Source organism: Sabethes cyaneus, chromosome 3, assembly GCF_943734655.1.
Source record: "Sabethes cyaneus chromosome 3, idSabCyanKW18_F2, whole genome shotgun sequence".
Taxonomy (NCBI): domain Eukaryota; kingdom Metazoa; phylum Arthropoda; class Insecta; order Diptera; family Culicidae; genus Sabethes; species Sabethes cyaneus.
In genome coordinates, this window is record NC_071355.1 from 157645446 (window position 1) to 157673420 (window position 27975).

At 36.6% G+C, this 27975-nt stretch overlaps 1 long non-coding RNA gene across 2 annotated transcripts in view; it reads left to right on the forward strand.

Moving 5' to 3' along the window:
- LOC128744477 (uncharacterized) overlaps positions 1-20142 on the forward strand; it is a 65939-nt gene extending 45797 nt beyond the window's left edge. For both annotated transcript variants that reach the window (XR_008412391.1, XR_008412392.1), the window contains exons 2-3: positions 17288-17389; positions 18201-20142. This is a non-coding gene — a long non-coding RNA (uncharacterized LOC128744477). The remainder of the gene's footprint in view (positions 1-17287; positions 17390-18200) is intronic.
- The last annotated feature ends 7833 nt before the right edge of the window (positions 20143-27975 follow it).

Sequence of the window (27975 nt, forward strand, 5' to 3'; positions counted from 1 at the left end):
CCCGCAGAAGTCACGAATGGCCCAAAACTGGTTAAAGTGACTATAATCTAAAACAAAAAAAAAAACATATTATTGAAATTACGCAACTGACTTTATTTCTTAAATTCGTCGTACCGTTTTTAAATCCGTCCATCAAAATTTTTCATCGTCCGAACTAAAAATCACAACAATGTTTACGAAGCTAACGCTGTATTTGTGTAGGACGACATGACAGATGTTATTCTGCAAAATTTCTGCAGGTCAGGCAAGTTTTCCTGGCTGTAGAATAACGACAATGCCTTGAGTGAGTTATTTTCATATATGAATGACGGAAATTAAAACGATTAGTCGACATTTTCTTCTTCGTCGCACGAAAAAACGTAGGAAATTTGGCTGGTAGGACTTCTTTATTAATAAAAAGCATTTGAATAGATCTCAGCTGACTTTGATCGCGTATGATAGACAACAAACTAAAATATTAGGGAATAGGGAATGTTGCTACATCGTCGTAATTGCCTATTCCCGTCCTATCCAACACAAATTATTAAAAATATCAGCATTTTTATGACACACAATGCAAAACTAGGTATTCCCTAATATTTTAGTTAGTTGTCTATCATACGCGATCAATCAAAGTCAGCTGAGATCTATTCAAATGCTTTTTATTAATAAAGAAGTCCTACCAGCCAAATTTCCTACGTTTTTTCGTGCGACGAAGAAGAAAATGTCGACTAATCGTGCTAATTTCCATCATTCATAAATGAAAATAACTCACGCAAGGCATTGTCGTTATTCTACAGCCAGAAAAACTTGCCTGACCTGCAGAAATTTTGTAGAATAACATTTGTCATGCCGTTCTACACAAATACATGCGCGTTAGCTTCGTAAACATTGTTGTGTTCGGACGATGAAAAATTTTGTTGGACGGATTTTAAAACGGTACGACGAATTTTAGCAATAAAGTCAGTTGCGTAATTTCAATACGACGGGAATTAGAAAAAGACCCTACCTAATTTTGCATTGTGTGTCATAAAAATGTTGATATTTTTAATAATTTGTGTTGGATAGGACGGAAATAGGCAATTACGAAGCAGCAACATACCCTAGTAAATGAAAAGAGATTATAATGGGAAGTGTTGTGCCATGGACTACAAATTATCGGCCAGCGCGGAATCCAGCTTGCTACCGCCGAAGCGTAGTGTTTATATTCTCTTGGATCTGTTTGAGAATGACCATACAAAGTACTTTAAGAGTAATACGAACCAACGCGAGGACACACTAGATACCGCTTTCAGTTTGGTCTCCTTTTTAGGGACTTTGACTAATATACCCTGAATCTAGTCTCGTCCGGGAACTGAATAGCTGATGAATCATCTAGGCTGATAAAGATGGGCGAATTTCGACCATCTCTATCCATGCCGCTCTGTTGGATTTCATATTCGTGATTGCTACTAGGATTTCATCGAATTCAGTGATGGAGCCTCAGAGTACCGCCAGAGTAAACGCGACAGCGACGCGACGCGACTTCGCTCACATTCGTTTAAATACGCAGCACTTTTTCGCCGGAAGCAGGACTGCGCGCCATGCGCTGCTGACATTGTTTTTATTTTTGTTTAGATTATAGTCAGCTGCTGACATTTGATATACGAAACAGTTGTTCAAAATGGTCACTATTAAGTCTTTAGCGTACTTTAGCGTACTGTATTTATCCTGAAACCACTGATACGGCGAGAAATATCGCATAGGTACTAAATGGATATCACTATTAGCGGCGGTATTTCCACTTTATTCAGATAGGGAGTTAATCCAGGCTTTCCTGTACTACCTCCAAACAAGCTTGTTTTACAGTTCTCTCCAGTTCGGTGTATTGTTGACGAGCAGCTGTCTTAGCCGCTCGGATTCGTACCCGCTCAATGCCGACCTTCGACTCTCCGCTCATCGATCGTCCTCCAAGATTTATCCGAAATCCATTCCCTCCGCACGCTGTCCGCATTGTCGAGTGTTTCTGAGTAAACGCGACATTTCTAGTGATGCTAGTGCTAGTTATCGCAGACTCGAAAGAATTGTTTAATGGATGCTTGTATGGATAGTGAATGACCAGCTCTGTCCTTGAGCAGCATCTTGATTGTAAAATGATGTTCAAGAAGCGGCTGTCTCTACTGGTGGCGGGCCTTTCTTCTTGGCCGAGGTTTTTTTTATCTCGCCTACAAGAGTTTTTAACAGACATCTTTAGCTCGGCCTATCGTTGACATGCTGCTCCCTTGGGTGCTTTGATTCAAACTCACACAATGTTGGTGATGTCTGTTCGACCATTGGCGAAACCGAAGTGACCTTATGTATTGATCAATGAGGGAAGAGCAAACCCCATATCACTATATCATTTCATTACTTCTAGGTCATGGAGTTCCATAGCGAATCAGCGCAGGGGGGATGACAAAAGAGGGAGACGGTCTCGTACAAGGGGGAGCCAGGTTCAAATAGGTGAATGTGTACGTTTCTCGTGCATTTGGACCGATGGCAGTTGTACAAGTGGCTACATTTCTGAAAAGGGAAATAAGGTGACCATTTGAAATCACCTAATTTCATTTGGATGATACACTTTGGGACTTTCTGAACTGCACCACTGACTGCACTGCACTACTCAGCTGGCTGTAAAAATTGGCTATTTACTGGAAATCGGCAGCATCTGTTGGTGCGTAGCACTGAACCATTGGGCCGTATGACTAAAACAGTTTACTTGACTTCCTCCATAAGATTCATACGGGTCATTATTGCTTCTTCTTCGTGCTCTGTATCGAATCTGGCAACAATTATTCTATCGTTTATTGGTTTCCATATATAGTCAAGATGGCTTGGTGTTCTGGACTTTAACAGAAATTCAACTCTTGTTCCTAAATCATATTGTCACCTATATCTCGTGTATGACTTGCTCCAGATGATATCTTGTGTTCACCCGTGTTCGACGAATAGATCTGGCTTAGATGCATTATTTTCAGCTTCGGACGCTAGTTTGTCTAGTCAAGTGATCAATTTCCAATAAATCAAGTCAGCGCTAAATGTAAATGTACGAAGTCTATCGTAAATATCTCAGAAATTTCAGAAATTTGCACACATGCTATTCAATCTGTCTGTCTTCTGTATAAATAAAAGTGAGCGTGACTATGTTTGTATGTTCCGCCATAACTCTAGAACGTTTTGATTATTTTCCATCAAATTTGGTCCCTTGACATAAGGGGCTTAGCACTGGGGTGTTGACAAAAGGGGGGCACAATTTGTGTGTCTAAAAATAGATCAACCCATGTCGCGCTATGGTTAATAAGGGGGGTTGTGCAGACTTCTTTTGTCCAGCGCCTCTGTGGTTCAAAGGTACACGGGTACCAGTGAGCGACACGCCCTGGCAGGTGTTGTGGGTTAAAATCCGGTTATAATCTCTGATTACAGCTTGGTTCGACCCATGCACCTTCCAGCATTGGACAAAAGACAGGAGTCACAACGACAACTTGTTAACCATAGCTACCTATTACCCCCACCCCCTTCCTTTCCACCCTTCCCCTTCATTCCCGAAAAAAAATCCTTCTTCATTACTTTCCCTTACCGTCCCTGCATCAATTGTAGAATCATCGTTTCAAAAAAATATTAATATATGCCTGACCGCATTTCAAGGTCATGACTAAAGTCACGAGTTTGGTCAAAAGGGGGGAGTTATTAATAGGGTGGAAGGCCATAACTCCGAAATACCTGGACGGTTCTTCATCAAACTTGGCACACATATTCGTAGACATAAGGGAATCAGCACTGGGGGCTTGACAAAGGCAAGGGGCGGTCCAAGTAAATAAAAGAGGTTACGTTTCTCTTGCATTTAGACCGATTGCAGTTATGCAAGTGACTGTGACAAAGTGGGAGGTTCCACTGAGGAGGGATATATGAAAAAAAAAATCTTTGTTACGTTTCCGTTATAGCTACGTGACAGAAAGGGAAGCTGACCATGAAGGAGTCTTAAGGGGGGACGAGGAACGTGTGTATGAATATATGTTCCGCCATAATTCCGGAACGTCTGGACGGTTCTTCAAGAGGGAGTTGGTCTCTTACAAGGGGGGAGCAAGGTTCAAATAGGTAAATGTCTACGTTTCACGTGCATTTGGAAGGCTGCATTTCTGAAAAGGGAAATAAGGTGACCATTAACAGGAGGTTCAAAAACATAAAAAAGGATTCGTGTTGTTTTATAGGGATTACTGAGAAGACGACAGATTTACAGGTGGTTGGGGTATAACAGGAAGGGAACTGACAAAGGGAGTAGGCACATCCAAATGAAGAAAAAGGGGGTTGTTTGTTACTTTATGAGGATTTTCGTTACAATAATAGTTGTACAAGTGACTGAGAGACAAAGGGGCCCGCGTATGATCGGGCAAATAACTAGTACTATATAATTTCTACTCAATTGTGTGCATTTTGAATAAATACAATTTTTTAAATGTTTTTTTTTTTTACAAAATGCGTTTACGAATATATCTTTTAAAAGACTTGTCAAAGTGACAAACAATTTGGTATATGCGGATATAAAAATCACGCCTGAATAGAACCGTTTGCAGAGTAAATGAGGTTCTGGTTTGACTATGAAGTATTATCCTTTTTTTATACCTTTCGTATCTTTACCATGCGGGACAAGCTTTATCAAAATCGGGTTGGATTTGTTTTTCTCCGATGAATATACATCGTGTAGCGTACTGTCTGTGTGCACTCTGATTCCAGGTGATGTCGTCGATGGATTACCGCGACAGTAAATGGATTATGTACTGTCGTAAAAGTTCAACCGAGATAGCAACACCAATGTATACACCAAGCCAAAGGGGGACACGGAGGTTCTCTTAATCGAGTTATGTATAGACTGTCAAAGTGTATGACATTTTCTTTCTGTCTTCTGCTTATAGCCACATTCTTTCGAGTTGCTTGAGCGCTAGATATTGAAGTAAAAATGCGGACATACACTTTCTGTCAGAGCTCGGTATCCTGTTCGTTACACTGTTGCTCAAGGAGAAAATGTAATTCGATATCGATAGACTGCCGTAGATAAGTGGATGAGAATTGGAATATAATGTGAATGACACAAAAGGCAATCCACCTGTTTCTATACCTAGTCGGAGAGGATGGATGGTAATCAGTGATAAACACTGGCAATGCCCAGGTTGAGTTTTACTGGGGCGTTGTCCCCAACTTTTTAAAATTTAACTCAAAATTTCTTGGTCTCGTGTGTAATCCGCAAGTTTGGAGTGTTTAACGAAATCATTCGATAACTTAAACTAATTATCTGATTTTTCTAAGCAAAAATTTACTTTTGAAAGGTCTGTTCCCCACTTTCTGTTTAGATCTGGGCCAGTGTGATGCTTGAATGATAGTTTTTCATCTCCAATCTTTCACCTGCTCGATCTTGCTGAGTTTACGTTTTACGCATTTACGAGTCGTACGATGGTAACTGATTACGTAAATTTTGCCACGTTCAATAACAATTGGTTTTTCTTACACCAGTGAATAAACACAATTTAACAGATTGTGTAGGTCCTTACAGACCTCAATATGCTGAATTGCGAGGTTCAGCAAAAAATTGTCGTCCGCCTCCTTGACTGATCAAGGCCACTGCATAAAAAAGTAAAGCCTTGGACTTAAACGTCTTTGTAAGACTTGACTCTTCTTTATCGGTGCTGCTGCCTAGGCCGAGATTCGAACATACGATGACTGGCTTGCTAGACCAGCATCGTACCTCGAAGCTAACTGAGCGGTTTTCATTGTATCATTTACGAATACTGAAAATAACAAGGGACTCATGTAACTACCCTGCGGTACACCTCACTGATTCGTAAATGTAAAAGATTGGCAATTTCGAATCCGTGCGTAGACTAGTATAACTACACAATAGGATTTCAATCACTTCCAGGCACACGGTAGTATTTAATTTTTGAGTGTTTATAATACTGGTCAACGTGGGCTTTGCGCTAGAGACCCAAGTCAATGAAAAAATGCATTGCAATTGCATGGAAAAAGAACGTCCAGTCTCGAAAACGGAATGCAGTATCAAGATGTTGCTTTTTGTGTTACCATACTTTTTTGCTCTGAGGATAAGATGAAGACCGATTGCTTTAGTTTTGAACAAGGATATATCTATTTTGATTAAAGCAGAGGAGCGTTTGGTGCGAAAAATGTTAGACCGAATACTGGGAAACTTTCGATCTGCAGCTAAAAATATTGGGTAGTTTGTGGTAGTGGGACTCCAACCCACAATTTCTCGGTTGGTACCCGAGTGCTTAAGGCATTTAAACTATACCACACCCATGTATTAATTAGTCTCAGATCTAGTTTTGTTCCAACCAGTCCAAGCATTCCATTTTTCGCACACATTACGTTTGACCGCGAAAAAGTCAGTAACAGTAAAACGAAAAAAGGATATATTCCGGTTTATTTCAAATTCATCCTAAACTTTCGAATTTCATATCGACAAACATATTAATTCTGTTTCGTTTTTTATTAGAGTCGGTATGTTCCTTTTTTCTTATTTTTATACCTACCTTAGACCAGTAAAGTTTTAATTCAAATAGTGAATAATGAAGCATTTTGCTGCTCGGGAATACCCAATAGAAAATTCCTTCATCAATTTACGTGCTATGAGTGATACTCCAAGCATTCAGGACGGTAAATGAATTACAAGAGACACGGGTAAATAAGCAGATGTGGTTTGTGTGCTATACGAACTAGAAAGGAAAGTAGTAATTAATGTTGCACATTCAACTCTAGCAACTGCTAGAGCCATGATACACTCGAAAATTTACACTGTTTCCAATGACAGAATTTTTTCAGTTCAAGAATCATCTGAAGGTGTAACCACTGATAATTTGTACAATTTTATTATGTCATAAATTGTTTATCAGTATCAAACGACCGTATTATTATTAACGCTACCTGTCACGGCATATTTCTGTTTTGTGTTCTGAAATCAACATTTCTCACTGGGCATTGATTTTTATTTTCATTTCTGCAATATTCTGCACTACAATCGATCAGAGTGTACATAGTAAAATATGAAGGCGGATAATTTTGTGGGTACGTGAGTGGGACTGAACTGTTTTATATTTTCCTTACATTATAGCATCATTAAATAAGTGCTTGTTGATAGAAGCTGCTCTCGTTACAGGCCAAAGGCAAGATAAAATATATGGTGCTAGTGGTGCTAGTCACTTTATTGCTGCCACCGACCCACACGGACGGGAGTTGTTGCGCTGGAAAAGGATTGAAAATCTCATAAAGCATTTTCCTGATTTTAACGTTCTACAGCAAAGATTTTAATTGCTTTTTCGAGCTGACCAATAGAGTGATAAAATTGATTAAAAATCCAAATATGCTTTATTAAAAAATTTGTTCAAAATTCTTGTTTCGAAATTACATAAGAAGTTACATTACATTATAAACAATCAAGACACCAAACCATCTTTTAATCACGATTGTCTGTGGGAAATGATTTATCTAATTGTTTTATGTAGCCATTGCTTGAAGCTAGTCAGTAAGACCGTCTTCTTATGAATATCATCATTTGCTTTTTAAATAGAAACCTAAATGTCACCTTTTTCTCGAGCATTTTTCTTCTCGAAAAAAGAAAATATTGGAACCTATTTCCTGGGTCGAAGCTGAAAGGTTGCTGCTGATGGTAGAACGATTTGTAAATAACCACGGATACAGAAATTTCACATTTAACTTGAAGGAGAAAGCGTGACATTTTCATAATTAATCGTTAGCGTCTTTGAAAGGCCTGGATTCAATAAAGATGTCGGTCACGTGCTAATGTTGTCCGCTCGGGGGAAGCATTTATATTACTACTGTTGGTGATCTTTGCTTCAAAAGGTGCCATAGGGCAGAATTATAATTCTTCTGTAGCCGTCTGGGTGGGTGGTGTAAAAACGAAATTATGTGCGAGAAGCCTCTGGTCGCCCAACCATCATGAGACAAACTTGAAGGTTTTATTATTTTTATTTTATTATGAAATATTGATACTGGCATCAAATACTGAAAACATGTTGACTGAAAAACTATTACGTATTGTCTACTATTACGGTTTACCTCGGAAATAATATGATTCTACTAAAGATGCGTACGAGAGATTTCTGTTGTCCCACTGATTCATAACTAGGTCTTTTTGCACTGACTGTATGTTGGTCACTGAGCTTAAGAGCTTAGTTTATCTAACTAATAAAAACTAGGTACAGTAGAACCGTAAACACTACCGGTGGATGTCACCAACGCACAAATAAAGTGATAAAGTTCTCTATACATTCATTTAAAACCGGGATAGGAATGGACGATTATCGGAAACTATTCTGCTTTACTCGGTATCTCAAGTAGTTAACCGTCTAACAGGCGACATCGTAAAGACGATGCCATCAAGCTAATGACTATGTTTTCATGAAAGTACACTCAGAAGAAGGTTAAGTTCAGATGCAAAAATTATTATCTGGGTGAGCGCTAGCTAAGAAACAGTCTAAAATCTTTTTTTATTTTTTATGTCGAACGCTCTACACATATATTTTTTCAAATTAGGTACTTATATTTTTTCGATTTTTTTATCCTGGATGTCTTTTTTTCAAAAGTTAAAAAGGCCGAAATTTACATAATAATGTTTTTTGTAATTATATTACATTTCTTGAAAATCCTGAATTTTTTTTATGAAAGATGATAACTTTTCAAAAAGACCTAAGTAACATTGAGAGACTTGCATTTATTATTTTCTAACGACGCCAGCAAACGATTTATGCAAAGTTGAGGCATTCAAGGCCAATCGCAGTGCCGTGTTAAGCTAAAGACATGCGAGACGAGGAAAATTTTCCGTTGTTACTTCGGTCATTTTGAAATGCTATACGAGATTCCCGCTATTTCCAGCTCAATCGAAGCGATGATGTCAGTTACATTGAAATCATCCTCACGATTCAGAGAAACGTGATTAAACAAGCTGGCGATGAAATCGCTGGAAAATATTAGTCGACGGAAGGTAAATGTTTGCTTCCATCATTGCCGAGCCAGCTCCACCGTATACTTCAGGTGGAATGCTCGCTTGGCAGGTGGAAATTGATCCGCAGTACCTATATTGAACGGTTCGGAAATGATGCTACCGCCTGAAAGAACGTTTCACTGCTCTGATTTAGAATGTGCCTGAACATGACGTGAAACTGATTCGTTGCAGAAGGTAGGTGAATTATAAATCAAGTTATTCTGATTGAACTTGAAAAGTTAAAATTGATTGTATTGTCGCTGCTGTCGACAAAAGAATATTATAAGAAGGGGTCCTATACGTTCCCCAGAGTTTAAATATATTCCTTTCAAAGCATCTAATTTACCTTCATCATCAAATATATCACAACTTTTTCAGTGCGAGATATTCTTAGGTTTATATATGTACTTATAGACACATATAGTAACTTTTTCGTTTTGTGAGCATTTTAAGTTGGTCGCTTAATACCTTGAAAATAGTTGTTTTTTTGCAATTGCGATTTTGGCCAAGACGTGACGTTGGCTAATAACATTTCAGAGCATTTTCATATTATTTTCAAAATAATCGAGAGATTTACACTGATGAACAGCTCTCAGTCTATCACCTTATTTATATTCTTCAAACTTATCTCTTGTTAACATATATGGTTAATAGTTTTTCTTTGTCTAGCCTTTCAGATAAAAAGTAATTCCCATCTGCCTGAAGATTGAAATATACTTCTTATTGTGATAACAACTTTTTTTTTCAAAGAACTGTAATAGTCTGAAGTCTGTAGAACTGTAGTCCTTTTCTATTTTTTTATCTATTTGTATAGCAAAAATTAGTAAATAAATTTAGTAAAAATTACAGTTACGTTGTTTCTAGATGTAAAAATAAAATTATCTTCCACGGCTAGTTCCATTTTGCATAAATTAAATTAATAAATAAATAATTGGGATAAATAATAGCATAGTTACAGAGTCTGCTTAACGGGAAACTAGCAGTCATTAAGTTTTCGTCGGAAAGTCCAATTTCGGAAGCAGTTTTTAGGCCCAAAAGCGGGGTTCTGTTTATAGAAATGTAAATACTGCATTCTTCTTGTCAATCTGAACACAGCGAATATATTTTCGTGAACAAAATTTTTGTTTTAAACAAAAAAAAAAACAGCTTTTGAAATTTTCAGAATCGATGACGATTAATTTCACCTTAATCAGATCATTAGAAAAAATCATTAACATTGGACTCCACCTTACCCTCTGCTTACTGGCACTGGCGTGCCACCTTCTTTTCAAAAGCTAATATAAAACAAAATAATTTCTGCAATCCTGAAGTTTTGCAGTTTTTAAAATACAGTAGGATATCGAATTTGGCAACAAATGCGCGTTGCCTATGTTGCCAAAATCGAAACCGGGCCAAAATCGAGACCCGTTTTTGATATGAAAAAATTAACTAAATATTATTAATCAACGATTGCAACCATTTTATGTTAAAAAAGTCCGTCAAGAACCATCCGTCCGGTGCAAATAAGTTTTCGGCAACGTACGGTAAGACGTAGTCCTACGGCAATAAAAATAAAATTGTTCAAAACATTCTATAACTGCAAACTTTTGTCATGCACACACCGAGGGCATCATTTTTTCGTCATTTAAAGTTTGTATGCGGAAACTGATCGATATTTAAGCATATTTTTGGAAGTGAAATATTTTGTGTTGCTAAAAACGGATACTTTTGTTATCAAAATCGAGGCATGCCAAAATCGAACCATGACAAATTCGAAATCCCGGTGTATTTCCAAGTCCAATCTGAAGACTAGTTTTAATTTGGAAAACAAATTCAAGTGCAAATTGAATCCAATTTTATATCCAACTTCAAGTCTAATTTTAATTGACTTCAAACCCAACTTCAAGTACTTCAAGTGCGAGTGTGAAAAACGCGAAAAAAAGAAAAACTGGAATAAAAAAAAAAGAAAAAATAATGGGTACGGCCCACCGTAGCCCACCGACCTTCACCAGATGTACGATGAGAATCTCTCCAAGCAGTGCCTGTAGCTTGTAACTCATGCATCTCCGCCACTCTCCGCTTTGAGTTTGTACTCCGCCAAATATCGTCCGCAGCACTTTCCGCTTGAACACGACAACCTCATGTAACAATTTTGTTGTATAATTACTTATCAAGCATCTGTGCCACGTAAATTAGCTGTACAATAGGTTGATAAGTTATTATACAAAAAAAAGTTAGTTGCGATATGTCTATGTACATAAAGATATAGGGGTCATACCACGTCAAGCACTTTCCGCTCGAGCACGACAATCTCATGTAGCGATTGACATGTAATCAACCTTCTCGGATTTGAACCAAATTTTGTTTGTCAGATTATTTGTTTCAGGGCAGCAAGAAAAAATCCTAAGTTTGGTGCCGATTGAACGTTTCCTCGATTAATGGGAGTACCTCCATGTTTAATGAAAAGACACGTTTTTGTCAAATCTTTTTATTTCCTTTTGCTTATTACTCTGGAAATACTAGGTTTAGAAAGACTATTCTATCATTTCTAAAGGAAATTATCCAAAGAATCCGAAAAAAATATTTCAGCAGCAGTGCTGCCAAATATTTTTAAATTCGATTTAAAAACTAAATTTGCATTTTCCTCTCAATGAGTATAATTTGATTTCAAAAATTCCAATTTCATCGCATTCCACAGATTGTTTTACATAAGAATCGCTCAAAACCACGAGGTTTTCTTTGCCGATCCAGAGTTATAGTGATTTGAAGAAAGAAACCAGCGATTTTTCATAAATAATCAATAGTAAAATTACATCCAGCGCCTCTATGGTTCAAAGGTACAAGTACCAGCGAGCCACATGCCCTGGCGGGTGTTGTAGGTTCGAATCCGATTATAATCTCAAATTATAGCTTGGTTCACCCATGCGCCTTCCAGAATTGGACAAAAAGGTAGGAGTCACAACGACATCTTATTTAGTGTCGTTACCAATAACCCCCCCCCACACCTTTCCACTCTTTCTTCTCCATTCAAAAATTCTTCATTACTTTCCCCTACCATCCGTTCATCAATTGTAGAACCACAATTAAAAAAATATTAAAACGCTTTTTGTTATTGTGAACACATAAATACCGCAGATAATGTAGTTTTTTCTTAACAATGTTGCCAACTTTTTAGTTTTTCGTATAAATGTTAATGCTAGTTATGGGAATATAATTTTAAAATGGCGTGAAATATTCTAGCAACGTTGTTACGGGTAAATACGTAACATTGTAAAATATTTTGAGCTCGCTGATAGCCTCTAGATTTTACCTCCTTTATTTGTTGCTTTGCTGCTGTCATACTAATATTGATTTAATTAGTGCGGGTAATACTGAGAAAAACGGAAAATTTGGCAACATTGTTAAGAAAAATAAACTTATATTGATACTGTATACATGCTTCCACGGTACCGCACTGTGTTTTTGCAATGCATAGAGACTCACTGCTTCAATGAAATGTAATTTTACTCTTGATTATTTATGAAAAATTGGGGGTTGATTGCTTCAAATCGTTGTAATTCTCGATCGGCAAAGAACACCTCGAGATTTTGAGCAATTCTTATGTACAAAAAACTGGAGAATACGATGGAATTGAAATTTTTAAAATCAAATTGTACTTATTGAGAGAAAAATGCAAATTTAGTTTTTAAATTAAATTCAAAAATATTTGGCAGGCCAGCCGCTAGAAACTAATATTTTTTTCGGATTCCTTGGACAATTTCCTTTGGAAACATGATGAAATAGTCTTTCTAAACCTAGTATTTGCAGACTTATATCTCTGCAAATAAGAGTGTTAGTACAGCCAACGAAATGAAGTTTTTGGGACTTCTTTTTAGTGAAACTCCGTTTTAGGTTAGAAGTTTGCTTTTAAACTGTAATTTCAATTTTAGTTTTACAAGTTTAGGAATATAATCGATTTTAACCCATTATGTCCTAGCGTATGATATATCATACCCCGACTTCAAAGCCGGTTTACTGCTGAATTTCAATAGTTCGCATTGTTAATATATCACTACAAGAGAGATAAGACATCAATCTGTGTGTATGTGAGATAATCTGTCAATTTTTGTCTTTTCATCTGTATTTTCAACAGTGCAAAGTTGTGTTAAATGGCGGAAAAAAAGTTGAAAAAATGGCGAAAAAAACTTTGTTTCCAAAACGCATGAAAAAGTTTACATTTTGTGACGTAATTTTATAAGAAAATGTGTTTTAATAACTGTTAAACGTGGCAAGTTCTATCTGTTTGTGGTTTTACAATGTATGTGTATAAGAATGTCTTAAGGGGAAACCGAAAGTGGCTCAAAGATGGCTGGACAAAGGGCTACCGTTTGATGAATGTATTCTTTTGCTCCTTAAAAATGCATCGGTATTAGTAGAGCACGCTTTCGTCACGCAATCAGTGCTTCTAGTGCTGTTATAGTTTCCTAAAACTTGTCATTCCATTTATCGGTCCGCTATACATCAACAAACGCTCAGCAAAACGTAATTGCTAATGGAAAATAAATTAAACTGATCTTATAGATCATTACGTGTTCATAAACCGAATAATTTGGATTTGCTAATAGATATTTCACGGGTAATTTTTCGAATAAACCTATGTGACAATGAGAAATTCTCTTTGGTGTCCCTCTCTTCCGACTATTACGACGACATAAATGCAATTTAAAGGAAAGTTTCAAAACATTTAGCTAACTAGTGACTCCGGCAACCGATTCATGCAAAGCTGATGTGTTAAAATGCATTAATATCGTCGTAAAAAACGAAATAGAGGAGACGCGAAGAGAATCTCTCATTATCACATAAGTCTGGTCGAAAAATTACCCGAGATTTGGTTGCGCACATATTTCGTTACATTAGCGATTTCCGAAAAAACAGCACCACGGTCTCATAGTTTCGCTACATCAATGAGCTTTTGAAGAGCTTTCAGCTTTCGCCGCATCGATAATCTTAAAGTGAAGTAAACAAACGAAAACTGACCTTCAATGTAAACGGATTACTTAACCATCCTATTGATCATATGCATTATTCAGTTGCTGCTGCAAATCTTAAATGAAGCGGAATGTCTTAATAAAGAAAACAAACCATATTTCGGGATGTTCGTAGTCGGTGCGGTAGGCTGCGGATCAGCTGTGTTTATGTTTGCAAGCTCTGCTATTTGACATATATTACCAATACTAATGCAACATTCAAATAAACGTTTAGGTTTTCAACGAACACATAAGACGTAAGAAGGAAACGGGAGACAAAGGCAAAACGGGACATAAAAAAAGGAGACTGGATAGCAAATGAGAAAGAACGGAAATGAAAAGAATAAAGAAAGAAAAAAAGGAGAACAATAAAGTAGATGAGGTAAATGAAAAAGAAAATAAGGACAAGCTAGGCAGAAAAGGAGAAAAATGGAACAAACAAAAAGGACAAAAACGGAATAAAATAAGAAGAAAAAACAACAAAATACGGGAGCAGCAAAATTTAGAAACGATAACAGAAAATTCCTCCGGAGAAAATAAAAATTAAACGGAAGTCAAACGGAATAAAAACGAAAACCAGAACAATAAGAGAAAGAATGGAATAGGCGCAAAACAAAAAATGAAAAGAAGTAAACGAGACAGAAAATAAAAAGCGAGCCTGGAAAAGAAGAAAACCTCGCCTGACTGAAAGAAAAAAGATTGAAAACGAAAAAAAGAGTAAAACAAGTGAAAAATCAGGGTCAGGAAAATCAGAGGAAAGGGTGAAAAAGGGATCGAAAAATTAAACAGTGGGATTGAAAAACGGAAGAAAAATGTTACAGAAATGGTGGAAAAACGATACATACATAAAGAGATAGAGATAGATAGAGAGATAGAGATAGATAGATAGCCAGAGAGAGAGAGAGAGATACAGAGAGACAGAGAGAGAGCAACAGAAAAATGGAGTCGAAAACAGAATAAAAGTGACAGATGAGAAGAGAATTCGGGGCAACAAAATGAGGAAAAAGAGAGCCGACGAAGACAAAAAACAAGAGGAAGAGTTAGAAACAGCAAACTGGAAATGAAAAAGGTGAAAGGGAAAAGAAAACAGAAAATACGGAACACAGAACAGAACATGCATGAAAAACCGAAACAAAAAGTGGAAAGCCGGGATTGGAAAAGAGAAAAATAGAACAAAAAGGATTTGAAATATATGAACGAGTAACACAAAATATGTCAATCCAAAATTGAAGTATGACTTCGTGGTTAATTTTGTGTCCATATCCAAATCAGCTAATGCTAAAGCTAATTCTAATATCAAGAAAACTTGTAAGTCCAATTTCAAATAAAAACTATAAATTCTCCTTTAGGTCCGTTTTCATGTTTAAGTCCAAGTCCAAACTATTCCAAATCCAAGCTCAATTTCGAATGCAATGTGTAATAAAACTTCAAGCCTAAATTAGTCCAAATTCAAGTCTAATTTAATGCCCTATGTCAGTTCCAATTTCGAGTCTAGTTTCGACTCTAACTTCTAGTCCCCTTAGAACCCAAGTAACAATTTGGATTTTATTACAGCCTTATGATGGAATTTAAGACCAAAATTGGTCATGAAAACCGCCATAAGAGCACAATAAAACTCACATTGTTGCTTGGGAAGTCTAATTTCCAATCATTTCAATTTTGAGCATTGATTTTAAATTGTACCCGAAAGTCCGGAGTTTTTAATCTAATCTGTCGGTGTTTTTGTGAAAAGTGATAGTAGTTTCGCCATCCTACGATTACTCGATATTCTAGCGGCCAAAACATTCTTCTGAAAGGTCGGGTGCCCACCTATTGTTTATGTCACTCGCTGGCTTAGGACACAAGGTTGCATGTGTCCCAAAATATATTTAAAGTTTTATGTAATTTATGCCAATGACAAGCCTTCACAGTTAGTTTCGAGGTACGATTCTGATTCTGTACCAATCAAGTCGGCGTATGTTTGTCTATCAACTGGGTTCTGCTTAGTGTCAGCAGGATCGTTGCGCTCGTCTCGTAATTGTCCTCTATGTACTCTATTAAACAGTTGCGCAGTATGTCGATAAAAAAGAGTTAAGTCATAAAGACGTTTAAGCCCTTTTTTATCAGTTATCAGTGACAAAATTACACCATGTTTTTATGCAAATTCAAACTGCTATTCGCATAAAATTTTATAAATAATTGTTTTTATTGATGAATTAATATATAGATCAGTTTTACAACATATTTATGGTAACCTTTTTCACCAAATTTGAACGTTTGAATTTCAAAATTAGGAAAAGGCTCAAGGGTTACGTAATACCTACGAATCATGGGGACTAAGGAAAAAGTTAGTTCGAATCCGATTGTCCCATGATATGTATCTTACTCGCGATACGCTCAAACTTACTGAAGTGCTCATTTTTCTGACAAAACCGAACTTTTGATCGTTGACATGGTTGTTGCTTTCGAATGAATTGCTTAAAAAAGGGACGCAACGTATGTTTCAGATGACGGCACGAATTTTATAGACATTCAAGTGATTTGACGCTGATCAACACCGCTTACAAAATACTCTCCCAGATCTAGTTAAGCCGGCTGTCAACGATAACACAAGGTTTCGTAAAGCATTCCCAGGCGGGCATCGCGCGACAATGGATAGTGCAGAAATTGCGGCATAACAACGCATCACATCTTTATTGACTTCAAAGCAGCATACGATACAATCGATCGAGATCAATCATGGCAGATAATGCACGAACATGGTTTTCCGGACAAACCGACGCGACTGATCAGAGCTATATTGGATCGAGTGATGTGATTCATGCGCATCTCGCGGACACTTTCGAGTCCCTTCGAGACGCGGCGAGGATTTAGAGGTGCATTTTTTACAGAAGGTAGAAGGTTTCTCAGAAGATTTTGATGTCATAGCCAGGAACTTTGCGACGGCGGAGGCAATTTACGCTCGGCCGAAAGTGTAGACAAAGATGATTGGGCTAAGACCAAATACATCAAAGGGAAGGCTCAAAGGAGACAGCAGCAGTAAAGGGGCCTCGAATGAGATCGGCAAATCAGCTAGTACGTTTATATTTATTATCTCATCTAAAATTACCTTCAAAGGAGTATACAATTTCACAATGAATTCAAGTTCGTATGCTTTTGAATGTTGGATTGTTTAAAAAGGACTTGAAATATCAGAATAAAACTATGTTTCATTGAATTCTGTAGAATTCATTCTGTGGAATACCCAATGTTTAAGATTTGTTAAATGCCAATGAAGTTCTTAACTTTTGTAATTTTTACTCTTTTATTTCCCTTGTAGGATGCGAGAATACGTGGAGGAGAACGAAAAGAATGACCCGCTGATCCACGCACCTGACAAGAAGAACAACCCATGGGCAGAGAAGGGCAAATGTGTCATCATGTAAATACCATCAAAACAGCAACACAGCTGCTCCCACTTCTACTAATACTAACTACTACAACAACTACAACTAGTACCACAACACATCCATCCATACAACCTTCTTCACCTAATTTCATATCCTCCACAGTACCACTGAATGCTACCACTGCTACTACTACTAATAGTAACTACTGCTTATCTACCGCAATTACATATATTACAAATTTGAGTCAAACTTTTATAGAATAAATTGCGAATCTTCACTATTTATAACAGTCTTGTCTCAGTGGTCTGTTCGATGTTGTGCAGTTTCATTTGTTTGTTTTTATTCGAATGCCATGGCATCCGGTTAAGGCTTATGCGTTTAGTTGTATGTTATATTTATAGGAAGATAATTGACAAGTAAAACAATAATCTGAAATAAAGATACTCTAAAATACCGGAGAGACGATCGATAAGAAAAGTTTCATGCATGATCGAGTAACTCGCTTTGTTTCATTTTCCTTTTAACTATGAAAGTTCCTTTCAGTTCCAATGCGGCTGTGGTATGGTTTCCCGATAATCCCCTAGCAATACTAAACCGCTTATGAGGACGATATTGAAATTAATCCTGCGCGATGTTGACTAGATGTAGTGTTGTCGGATATTTTTGTTACATGTTTTTAGACAGTTAGTGAGTGAGTGTCCTTCCGTTTCGTTTTCTGTTTCCGCTGTTTTTCGGGTTTTCCGTAGTGTGTACATAGTTTAACTACTTGCCCTCTGGAGATTTGGTTTGTTTTGTATTGCTACCTGACCAGGTTCCTTATTTTCCCGTTCCATTCTCTCACAGATAAAGAAACAAAAATTGCCCCCATCCTGCACAGTGGTATCCGATTTTATACACGACATCATTGCAAAACTATCAGCCACAATCAAAGGCAACTTGCGGAAATAGTATGGAGCATGATCCTGGAGAAGATTTCTGATACGAGGATGGCGGTGGCGATCGGAAAAATATGTGATTTTCATATTCCATTTGATTTTAGTTTTAGCAGAAACGTTGGTTTTGTTTCAAAGTGATCCGGCTAGCAGGACGTGGAGACCGAAAACAAGCCGCGCAAGTTAACAGAAAAAATATGAATGTGAATCTTGTTTAAGCTCCAATGCTTTAGAGGTTATGGCGATCTACTCAATTTGAATTTGTACGCGAACGCATACACTGCCTTCAATGGAGAAAAAGAAGTTAGATGGCATGGACATTCCGGATCGAGAATTGAACGATTGGCTGTAACACGTTTAAGCTCCCAACAGCTCTCCCGTTGTGAAAATCCTTCCTCGCTTTATCTTTTGAGATTAAGATTAAATTAAATAAGGCCAACCTTAGCATAGCAAAAGAATAAGTTTCTTTCCATTGTTTTCCAAAATCGAAACTGTGCAAACCGATCGTGTTCCAAATGCTTTTTTGTGTGTGTACGCATTCCAAAATCGAATCAACAGTATTTCGAAACCAAATAAGATTTACAAAGCTTTCAGTTAGCAACGGATGCAATAGAATCCACCTTTTGTTAGAATCCTTCTAGTCCTTAGGTAATTTTTCACGAACAGTTTATATAAAACAATGAATGTATCCTTATTTAGCACACACCATTTATACTACTGGTAAGATAGCTAATTGCTAAAACAAACAATCATGTGACCAAATATAATTACGCTAAGGAAGGCAAAAATCAGATAAATTACTTAAAAAATGTTGCACAGAAAATAATATATTCGTAGCATTCACTCATCTCTAAAGCTCATCTATAAGCTAACATTTTTATTCTGCAAGCGTTCGTATTAAAAAACGAAAAAAAAAATTGCTAATCGGACTTTGATTCATAGAAACGAAATCGAAAAAATAGTAAATGAGAACTAATAACGGTAAAGTATCATAAATGAGGATATAATTTGAAGCTCTAAATTTTTCGTTTGTACGCAAGACATTGAACACAAGTCACCGCTAACAAATGGTTCGTGTCACAGCTGGAAGTCTATTTATCCTTGAGAAAGTTTCTGACCTGATGTTTGTAGAATACGTTAGGCGAACTTGCACAATTTCACGTATTAAAATAGAAAAATGACTACTTCACACCGAAAAATTAATAGTCCTTCTTCTTATGACAATTTTTATGTTCATCAAATAGTCACGCTTCAGTTGAAGAGCTTCAACTTAGATCCCAGACATTGCGACGACGGATTATTATCAAAAGCTTAAATTTCAATAGTTTGGTTGTTGTTTCATTACTGACTTGAAAAAATCATAAAAGTGTTCATATTAGAGTATGTACAAGCTGCGTTGAATGTTTCTTACCCTTGTGGTAAGCAAGGACAAAACAATGAGAAAAAATAAAATCAAGTGATTAAAAAATACATTTTCCAGCATCATTAAACTAAACTTTGGATGAGAACATATTCTCAAAAACAGAAAACAAATACTTAACAGATAAAAAATACGCGAGATGTAAGCTCTCGAAAAAATCCGATACTGCCGCGTTTCAATTGGCAAAAAGTACTTAAATAAAATTACAGAAAGATAAAATAAAGAGTTGACGAATGTGTCGGCTAGTTTTCAACGAATCGAAAGAAAGTGTCACATTTTGCAGCGGTTGATATTGACATGTTTTTGGTGGTCGAAATCGGAACGCAATGGTACCGACGTACAACAGAGAGACAAAAAAACACAAAAACGAACAAATCATTAACAATTTACATTACAGTGATGAATGAAGATAGTAATAAAAATTACTGAAACTATCGGGTGGTTTGGTGTTGTATGGCTAAACTGTTTTTATCCGAAAATTACTAAAACCATGTTTTTGCTGATAGTGGAATAACTATACCTTAACAAATCAACAATACCGTCGTCTAGAAAAACATCATAAAAGTGAACAACAGTTGAGTTCTTTTCGAGTTATATGTTTCGCGTGTGTTGCGATGGCATTGATTCAATGGCAGGGTAACTGAACGGGCAGGAACAGAAACGAGAGGTTCAGAAAAACCACCCACCTCCTAGGACTTCCAGATAATATCATCATTGTAGCCAGAAGCTTTGGAACGCCGAAGGCAATCGCCATCAAGCGAATGTTTGAAGTATTGACCTACAAATAAAAGCATCGAAGATTTAATACCTAAAGGAAAGGTAAGTAACCGTCGATGGCGACGAACCAGAAGTGGTAGTTAAGTTTGCAATTTAAATAGAAATTGAGCTTGACATTGGACAAACTTGAATTTGGACTACTTTGAACATGACGTATTACTTCAGGTCGGATATGGACACGAAATTAGATACGATATTTTACTTGAAATTAGGAGTAACATTTTTCGTTTCATTCTCTTGTACATCTTTACTGTTCCATTTTTTTTTCTTTTCCAGTTCCGTATGCCCACTTTTTGTTCCGTTTTTTCATCTTTTCTGTTCTGTTTTCTTGGTTTTCGTACCCGCTTTTCTTTCGTTTTTACTCTTTTTCTATCGTTTCCTTTTTCCCGTGTTTGCTGTTTCATTGTTCCGTTTTTTTTTCGTTTCCTGTCCTATTTTTTCTAATTTTCAGTTGTGGTTTCCTTTTGTTTTAAAATAGTGTTTTGCTATTTTCTGTCACATTTTCTGTATCTTCTTTTTTCCTTTTTTTCGTTTTCAGTTTTAGTTTTTATAGCAATTTTTATCTGTTTCTCGTTTTTCGTCTTCGCCTGTTCCGTTTTCATCGCTTTGATGCTCTGTTTTTCCATCTTTTCTGTAACGTTTATTCTGTGTTAGGCTACATTTTTTCTTTTTCCTCCCAATTTTTTCACTTCTCCCGTTTCACGCCCATTTCTGTTTTGTTATACCTTTTTCTTTACTTTTTATTACCGTTTACGTTATTTTTGATTCCTTCTTTTTCTGTTCCATTTTTGTTCCTCCTTATGATTTGAAATGATTGATTTGATTTCTTTCTCTCTCTCTCGTTTTGCTCGTCTCTTCCCGTCTCGTTTTTTTCTGTCTCATTACAATTTTTCTTTGGCTTTGGTTTTCGTTTCTTTCGTTTTTCTATCCCGTTTTTCGTTATCTCCTGTTTCCCCTGTGAAGCGTTTTGTTTTTCGTTTTATTTATTTTTTTCTTTTTTTGTCGCGTTTTGCTTTTTGTGCTCGTTTTACCATTTTCCTGCTCCCGTGTTTTTTCCTTTTCTTTTCCTCCAGTCCGGTTTATCCTCATTTTCTTTCTCATTATAGTTATAGTTTTTCTGCCTTTCTCTCGTTTATCTTCTTTTCTCTTCCGTTCTTAATCTTTTCTGTCGAGTCTCCTCATTTTTTGCTTCTTTTGCCGTCCCCTCTTCGACATTTCCCCTCTTTTTTGCCTTCTATTCTGTCATGTTTTTCCTATTTTTTTCATACAAGCTTTAAATCTTTTTTCTCTTGTGCTTTTTTCTTTTTCTATCCCATTTATCACGTTTTTTACGTTTTCTGGTGTATTTTTGGCGTAGGACTACGTCTCTCTGCAAGGTAGCTGATTTTTGAGTGACTACAGCTTGCTTCGGGCGCTAGTGTACATTAAATCGTCCAAATACACTACCGCTAAAAGCAAGTGGTTGTCACTCAAAAACTAGCTATCTTCAATGATTCATTGGATTTGAAAACGGAAATGAATTGGTTTTAAATTAGGCTGGAAGCTAGATTTGAAATTGGAGTTGAAACCCGTCTTTAAATTATAGTTGAAGTTGAACTTAAAATCAAGGTTGAATTTGGACAGGATAAGACTTTAAATTAAGCTTAAAGACTTAAAATAGGAATTGAAAGTGGATATGAATCGGATTTAAATTGCATTTGAAATTATATTTGGATTGCACTTGAAAGTAGACTATAAATTAGACTTTAAATTGGGTATGAAATTAGAATGAATTTGTATATAAAATTGAGCTTAAATTAGGCTTGAAACTAAACTTGTATTTTAATGTATAATAACCGAACTTGCAATTGGAACTATTTAAACGTGATTAGTTTACTTATCGCGAAATAGCGACTGATGAAATTAAATTAACGAATTAAATTAACGGCGTACTTCTGGCTTATAGACACTAGTTTGTTTTAGCTTAAATTTTGCACACGCCCCAGTGTACCCCAGCCTGGGCACGCCAATAGCGGTAAAGAGCAACGCTACGACGAAGAAGCCTACACTCAAAAAAATCGACACGTCACATCCACATGAAAAATCACGTAAACTTCTGTACAGCAACTTACGTGAACTTCATGTACTAGTTAATGAGAAAATTAATAAAACTTACTGGGATCGCAGGTAAACTGGTTAGTATGAGTGCGAGTTACCAACAATTCACGTAAATGTTACATGAAAAGTGTGATGTATGAGAATTACGTATGTTTTCACGTAAACTTGACGTGCTGATTTTTTTGAGTGTATGCCGCCGTGAACTTGAAATCACGTAGGGTACGGGAGGGTATTTTCAGCCCATTAAGCGGCAGCCTAAACAATATTCAGGAATTACGTTGAAACTATATTCATTCGAGACAATATTTTTATACCAGTTGATAGAATAATATTTACTGAATATCGGCGTGTATTTTGGTCATAATGAAACACTACTGAATTTGAGTTAAAGTCGCGAGAAATGACGAAGTCGCTGCGGCTAAATTGGGCCCATTTTCTATAGTGGCGTTTGTGTTTTTTAAACCCGACCAACCGAAATAGCCTGCACAGGGATTAGATGCTTTTCAAAAACAGATCATAAGAGAGACCGATGGACAGATTGCTGCTGGCGCTAGTGTATCATCGAATCGTGCATATACATTAGCACCAGAAGCAAATGGTTGTCACTCAAATACTGGCTATGTCAACACGATAGAAGAGTTTCAGGAGCAACTGCATCACATCTTGGTAGTAGTGTAAATAGAGCACCATATGCTGAAATTAAAAGCAAAATGCTGCAGATTGCTAGTTAATGAAAATTGATTTATATTTTCATATCAGAGGGGAATTTTCGTGTTCTTCCGTGATGAAAAGAAATAGAATTGTTCTGTGACATATTCACGGCTGTTTAGTTTCTAGAATAAGTAAACGTGATCATAATTGTATGTTTTCCAAACCATCATCAAGAGCGGATACGCGTAAGCGATTGCTGCTGGTTTTTTCAGCCTGATTACGTGCCAGTGGAAAAACAGTGGTTTTGATGTTTATTGAATTAAATTTAGCAAATTACTTACATTTTTATGAGAATAGTTATAACACATTAAAGCATATGAGTGCTACATTCGTTTCAGTATTGTTATATAGCGGCAAAGTTTTTATTTGGGATAGTGCAGCAAAAAAAGGTAATGTATGCAGAATTTAGTAGCGTGCTGGAAATACCCTCCCATACCCTAATTACGAAAGACGTTGTGAATGATCTATGGTGAGTATGAACTAATGCAGACAGTGGCGGAGGTGCATGACTTACGAGATGTAGGCACTATAGTTACTATATATATATAGTTCGGCGGATAGAAAACCAGGCGAATTGGCATCCCTGATTTTTGAAATTAAATTTGAAATTATGGAGAAATCCGCAGGTTTTTACGAAAGATAATCGCTAGCGGGTGTTGAAAATGACTAGTTCTATGAAAATAAAGTGTGTTTATTAGCATTACTCCCACAATTCGAATTTTGAAAAACGTTTGGCTCCGCTTTTGACGTTTAATTGGCTTCCGATTTTTGTATCCGCCGAACTATATATATATATAGTAACTATAGTAGGCACTGCTTGGAGAGTATTCCATAGCATACCTGGCGAAAGTTAGGAGAGTACAATGGACATACGACGAAAGGATGCCGGACAATAGTGCAGCCGTAGTCGTTCTCAGCGACGTGTCGCCTGTCGCTTCGTCTATAGAGCGCTTAACAACTTTTCGGTAGCTTTCACTAATATGAAAACGCTCTACGGTTGAAATGAGGCAAACGAGGAGCGTAACCCCTGTATACAAGCAATTCATGCGCGTGCGGTTTGTGTCTTTGCTTCGAGCCGTGCTGCCTTGAAAATGTATATCTTGCATATCGGTATAACCATATGGTAGAACCATATTAATCATATAGAAAGTACCAAATTTTGAACATAGTCAATTTTGGTCAAGTTCAAAATCGACGATATAGGATAAATTAACCATTAGTGGACCCTTTAGTGCGCGAGTTGTTTTCTTTTATAAATTATTTTGAACTGGTAACGCTAGACACCCAACCGTTAGCAGTTACAATACTAGTAACTCTCTATTAAACCTGAAAATATATCAATTTATGTTGCAAATATCTATATTGTACATAGGGTAAGTTAACCTATAGTGGACCCTTTACCTATAATGGACCTCTGGTACAGTTTCGGCGTTTATTGGCTTGTCCTTCTTATTTCCGAGGATATATGACATGAAACAGAAAGTATTAAATATACTACACAGTTCAATTTATAAAATTTTAGTTGAATTTAATGATTAATGCCTTAAAATCGACATTTTCAACAAGTTAGGGTCCATTTTATGGTTAACAATGCGAAATGTTGCTATTAGTGAACCCTCTACATGCAAAATACACTAGAATTCCTATCATGGACCCGGTTGCTATCCTATTGTAAACCACAAGGTCCAGTAAAGGAAAACGGACATTCCAATCTGTTTTAACAAATGTGCAAAATATAGAGATTTGCAACATTAATTGATATTTTTTAGGTTTATTCGAAAGTTACTCGTATGGTAATTGCCATCGGTTGCGTATTTAGCGTTATCAGTTTAAAATAATTCGTGGAAAAAAACTACTCAAGTACTAACTGGTCCACTAATGGTTAATTTACCCTATTTTCCAAAACTAATTGGAATGTCTGTTTTCCTTTTACGGACCCTTATGGTGTACAATACGATATCGGCCGGGTTCATCATATGAATTCTAGTGTATTTTATATGGCGAGGGTCCACTAATGGCAACATTTATTGCATTATTAACCGTATGTTGGACCATCACTTGTTGAAAATGTCGATTTTAAGGCATTAATATTAAAATTTCTGTTTGATGTCATGTATTCTCAGATATAGGAAGTACAAGCTAATAAACGCTGAACTAATTCCCGAGGTCCATAATAGGTGAAGGGTCCACTATAGGTAAACTCACCGTGGTATTAAATAATTTCGTTGAGTTACTCTACGTTACGATAAGAGAGATGAGCTTTAAGTTTTATCATCGTTTCAGAAATGCAACGCAGTGCTGTTATCTCGAAGCGCCATCCATTGAATGTAAACTTTTTTACCGTTACGACGGGGTGAAATTTGACCCTGAACCAAAGTATTCCTCAAGCACGTGGTCCCCGTACATATAGGTACGCACACGCGCACGATTATTATTCCTATTTTCTGTAAAAAAAAATGAGGAGGTAAAGTTTACCCCACATTCATCCGCGACACCCTTCGCAAAAAAAACGTTTTCTTCTGTCTGATCGCATCATCACAAGGACCAAGTAGAAAACGCGTTGTTTTTTCTCTTCCATGTGGTGGCGAACGAGGGTGCTTTTGTCTTACATTTTATTGCATTATGATGCCGGCGGAAAAAGAGGGTGATTTTTTTTGCTTTACGCTCGCAGACACACTTTTCAGTGTGGTGTGTGGCGGAGGGCGGCATTGGAACCGTCTCAGACTTACCCGGAGCAATTTAAATGTTTGACGGTCGAATCCTGCCCGGTAGTGTTTTTTTCTACATTTGCGTTCTTCTGGGTGGTGATGTATTTTTCATTCGCGTTGGAATAGATTTTTTTTTTGTGCGAACAGATGAGAAAATTAATTCATTTCTGGAAACGGGAAAAAGGTTGTTCATTGTTCCGGACAATGCTTCATTGAAAATGCTTCTAATTAGCATGCAAATATATTATATTTTATCCGATTTGGTTCACATGGATCGGTAATTACATTGGGTAGAAAGTGAACAAACAATTTCCATAGAGCGATTACGTTTCAACTATATCTCACTGGTCGAGCTTTTAGTAATATCCCAGGAATCTTCGTAATTGTTTACAGTTGACCTGCATTGTCTGGTATCACCGACAAATCGAAAATTTATAACATCGCTAGCAAAAAACACGTAATATTTACAAAAATCGCAAAATTATAAGATTTAGCAATCTATTTAAACAAAAACAATTAACTAAAGTTTACATTTTATAAAAATGGGAGCTTCGTTTTGACGATAGCGGCGTTCACAGTAATCGGAAATGCAACCTTCCGACAGCCAGCGTTTTGTTGTTTGTAAACATTTTCGCTAAGTTTTTATTCTTTGTTATTCAAAATTTCAATCTAACCCATTTTGTAGTCTTAATGAAGAAAACTATCTGAGTAAGGCTCTGTCGACGATTTCGTCAATTAATAGAGTAAGGGATCTAGTTTTCGACCCTGTGCTAGTTTTCGCACCATTGCTGAAACATTCATCAAATAAATTCCTAAGGAAAAGGTGGAGGAAAGCTATTATTTAGAATATTGTCAAGGTTGTTATTTTGCCAGAGATTTTTCAATGCCCCACCAAAATTTGGGCATGTATGTCCAAATAATCAAGTTTTTTAAACTGGAACTGGAGTTTGAGTGTTTTCTTTTCGTCTAGTGAAAACGAATACGGAATCAAATTTTCCATAAATTGTGTATATTAGGCAGGGATGGTTCGATCACCTTGACTCAATTTTGATTCATTTGACAGTACCGTCTCAGTCGAGCCAAATATGACAATGTTATGCACGGGACATGTGTAGAACTAGTTCTAATCTACAATTTTTCTGAGCAAAGTTTTGCTGTATCGTTTTTAGTTACGGTGCTACAACGCTAGTAACTCATCAGTGACTAAATGAACGTTCATTTAGTTACTAATAAGATACTAGCATTGTAAGGCCGTAACTACAACAGATACAGCAAAAATTTATTCAGCAAAATTATAGATAATAACCTTTTCTACAAATGTCCCATACATAACTTTGTCATATTTGGCCCCGTTAAGATGGTACTGTCAAATGAATCAAAATAGAGTCAAAATGATCGAACCATCCCTGATATTAGGACACAGAATTCATGCAATATGTTATACCAAGAAAAGGCAATATTTTTGTCAAATTTCTTTTGTTACAGTACATATTTAATTTTCATGCTGTAATTAAAGGTGTTTAAAAAGTACGAAAATTGAAACGCAAAACTGTTTGAGTTCTAGATTTCGACGATTTCGTGATACATATTACAGAAATGCTGCAGTTATTTTTTTGCATTAAATTCATCAGTTTAAACGACCCTCAACTTTGAAAATACATTACTTTGTAGTTGGGTCGAATATTAGAACACGCAAGGATTGAAAACTAAAACAAGGGGTCGAAAATTAAACACTATGGGATTGGGATTGAAACGAGAAAATGAGTAAAAATATACATCGTAAACTTATTTCCTTTTAAATGTTAACTGAATATACATCCTTTTCTACTTATCATATTTACGAAAAAACAGCATTATTTGGACGATATATTGCAATTTGTTGACTATGTGTTGGTTATATAGGTCGAAATTTAGTGCCCTTACCCTATTGACCGTGCAGTTAGCTTCGAGGTACGATGCTAGTCTAACAAGCC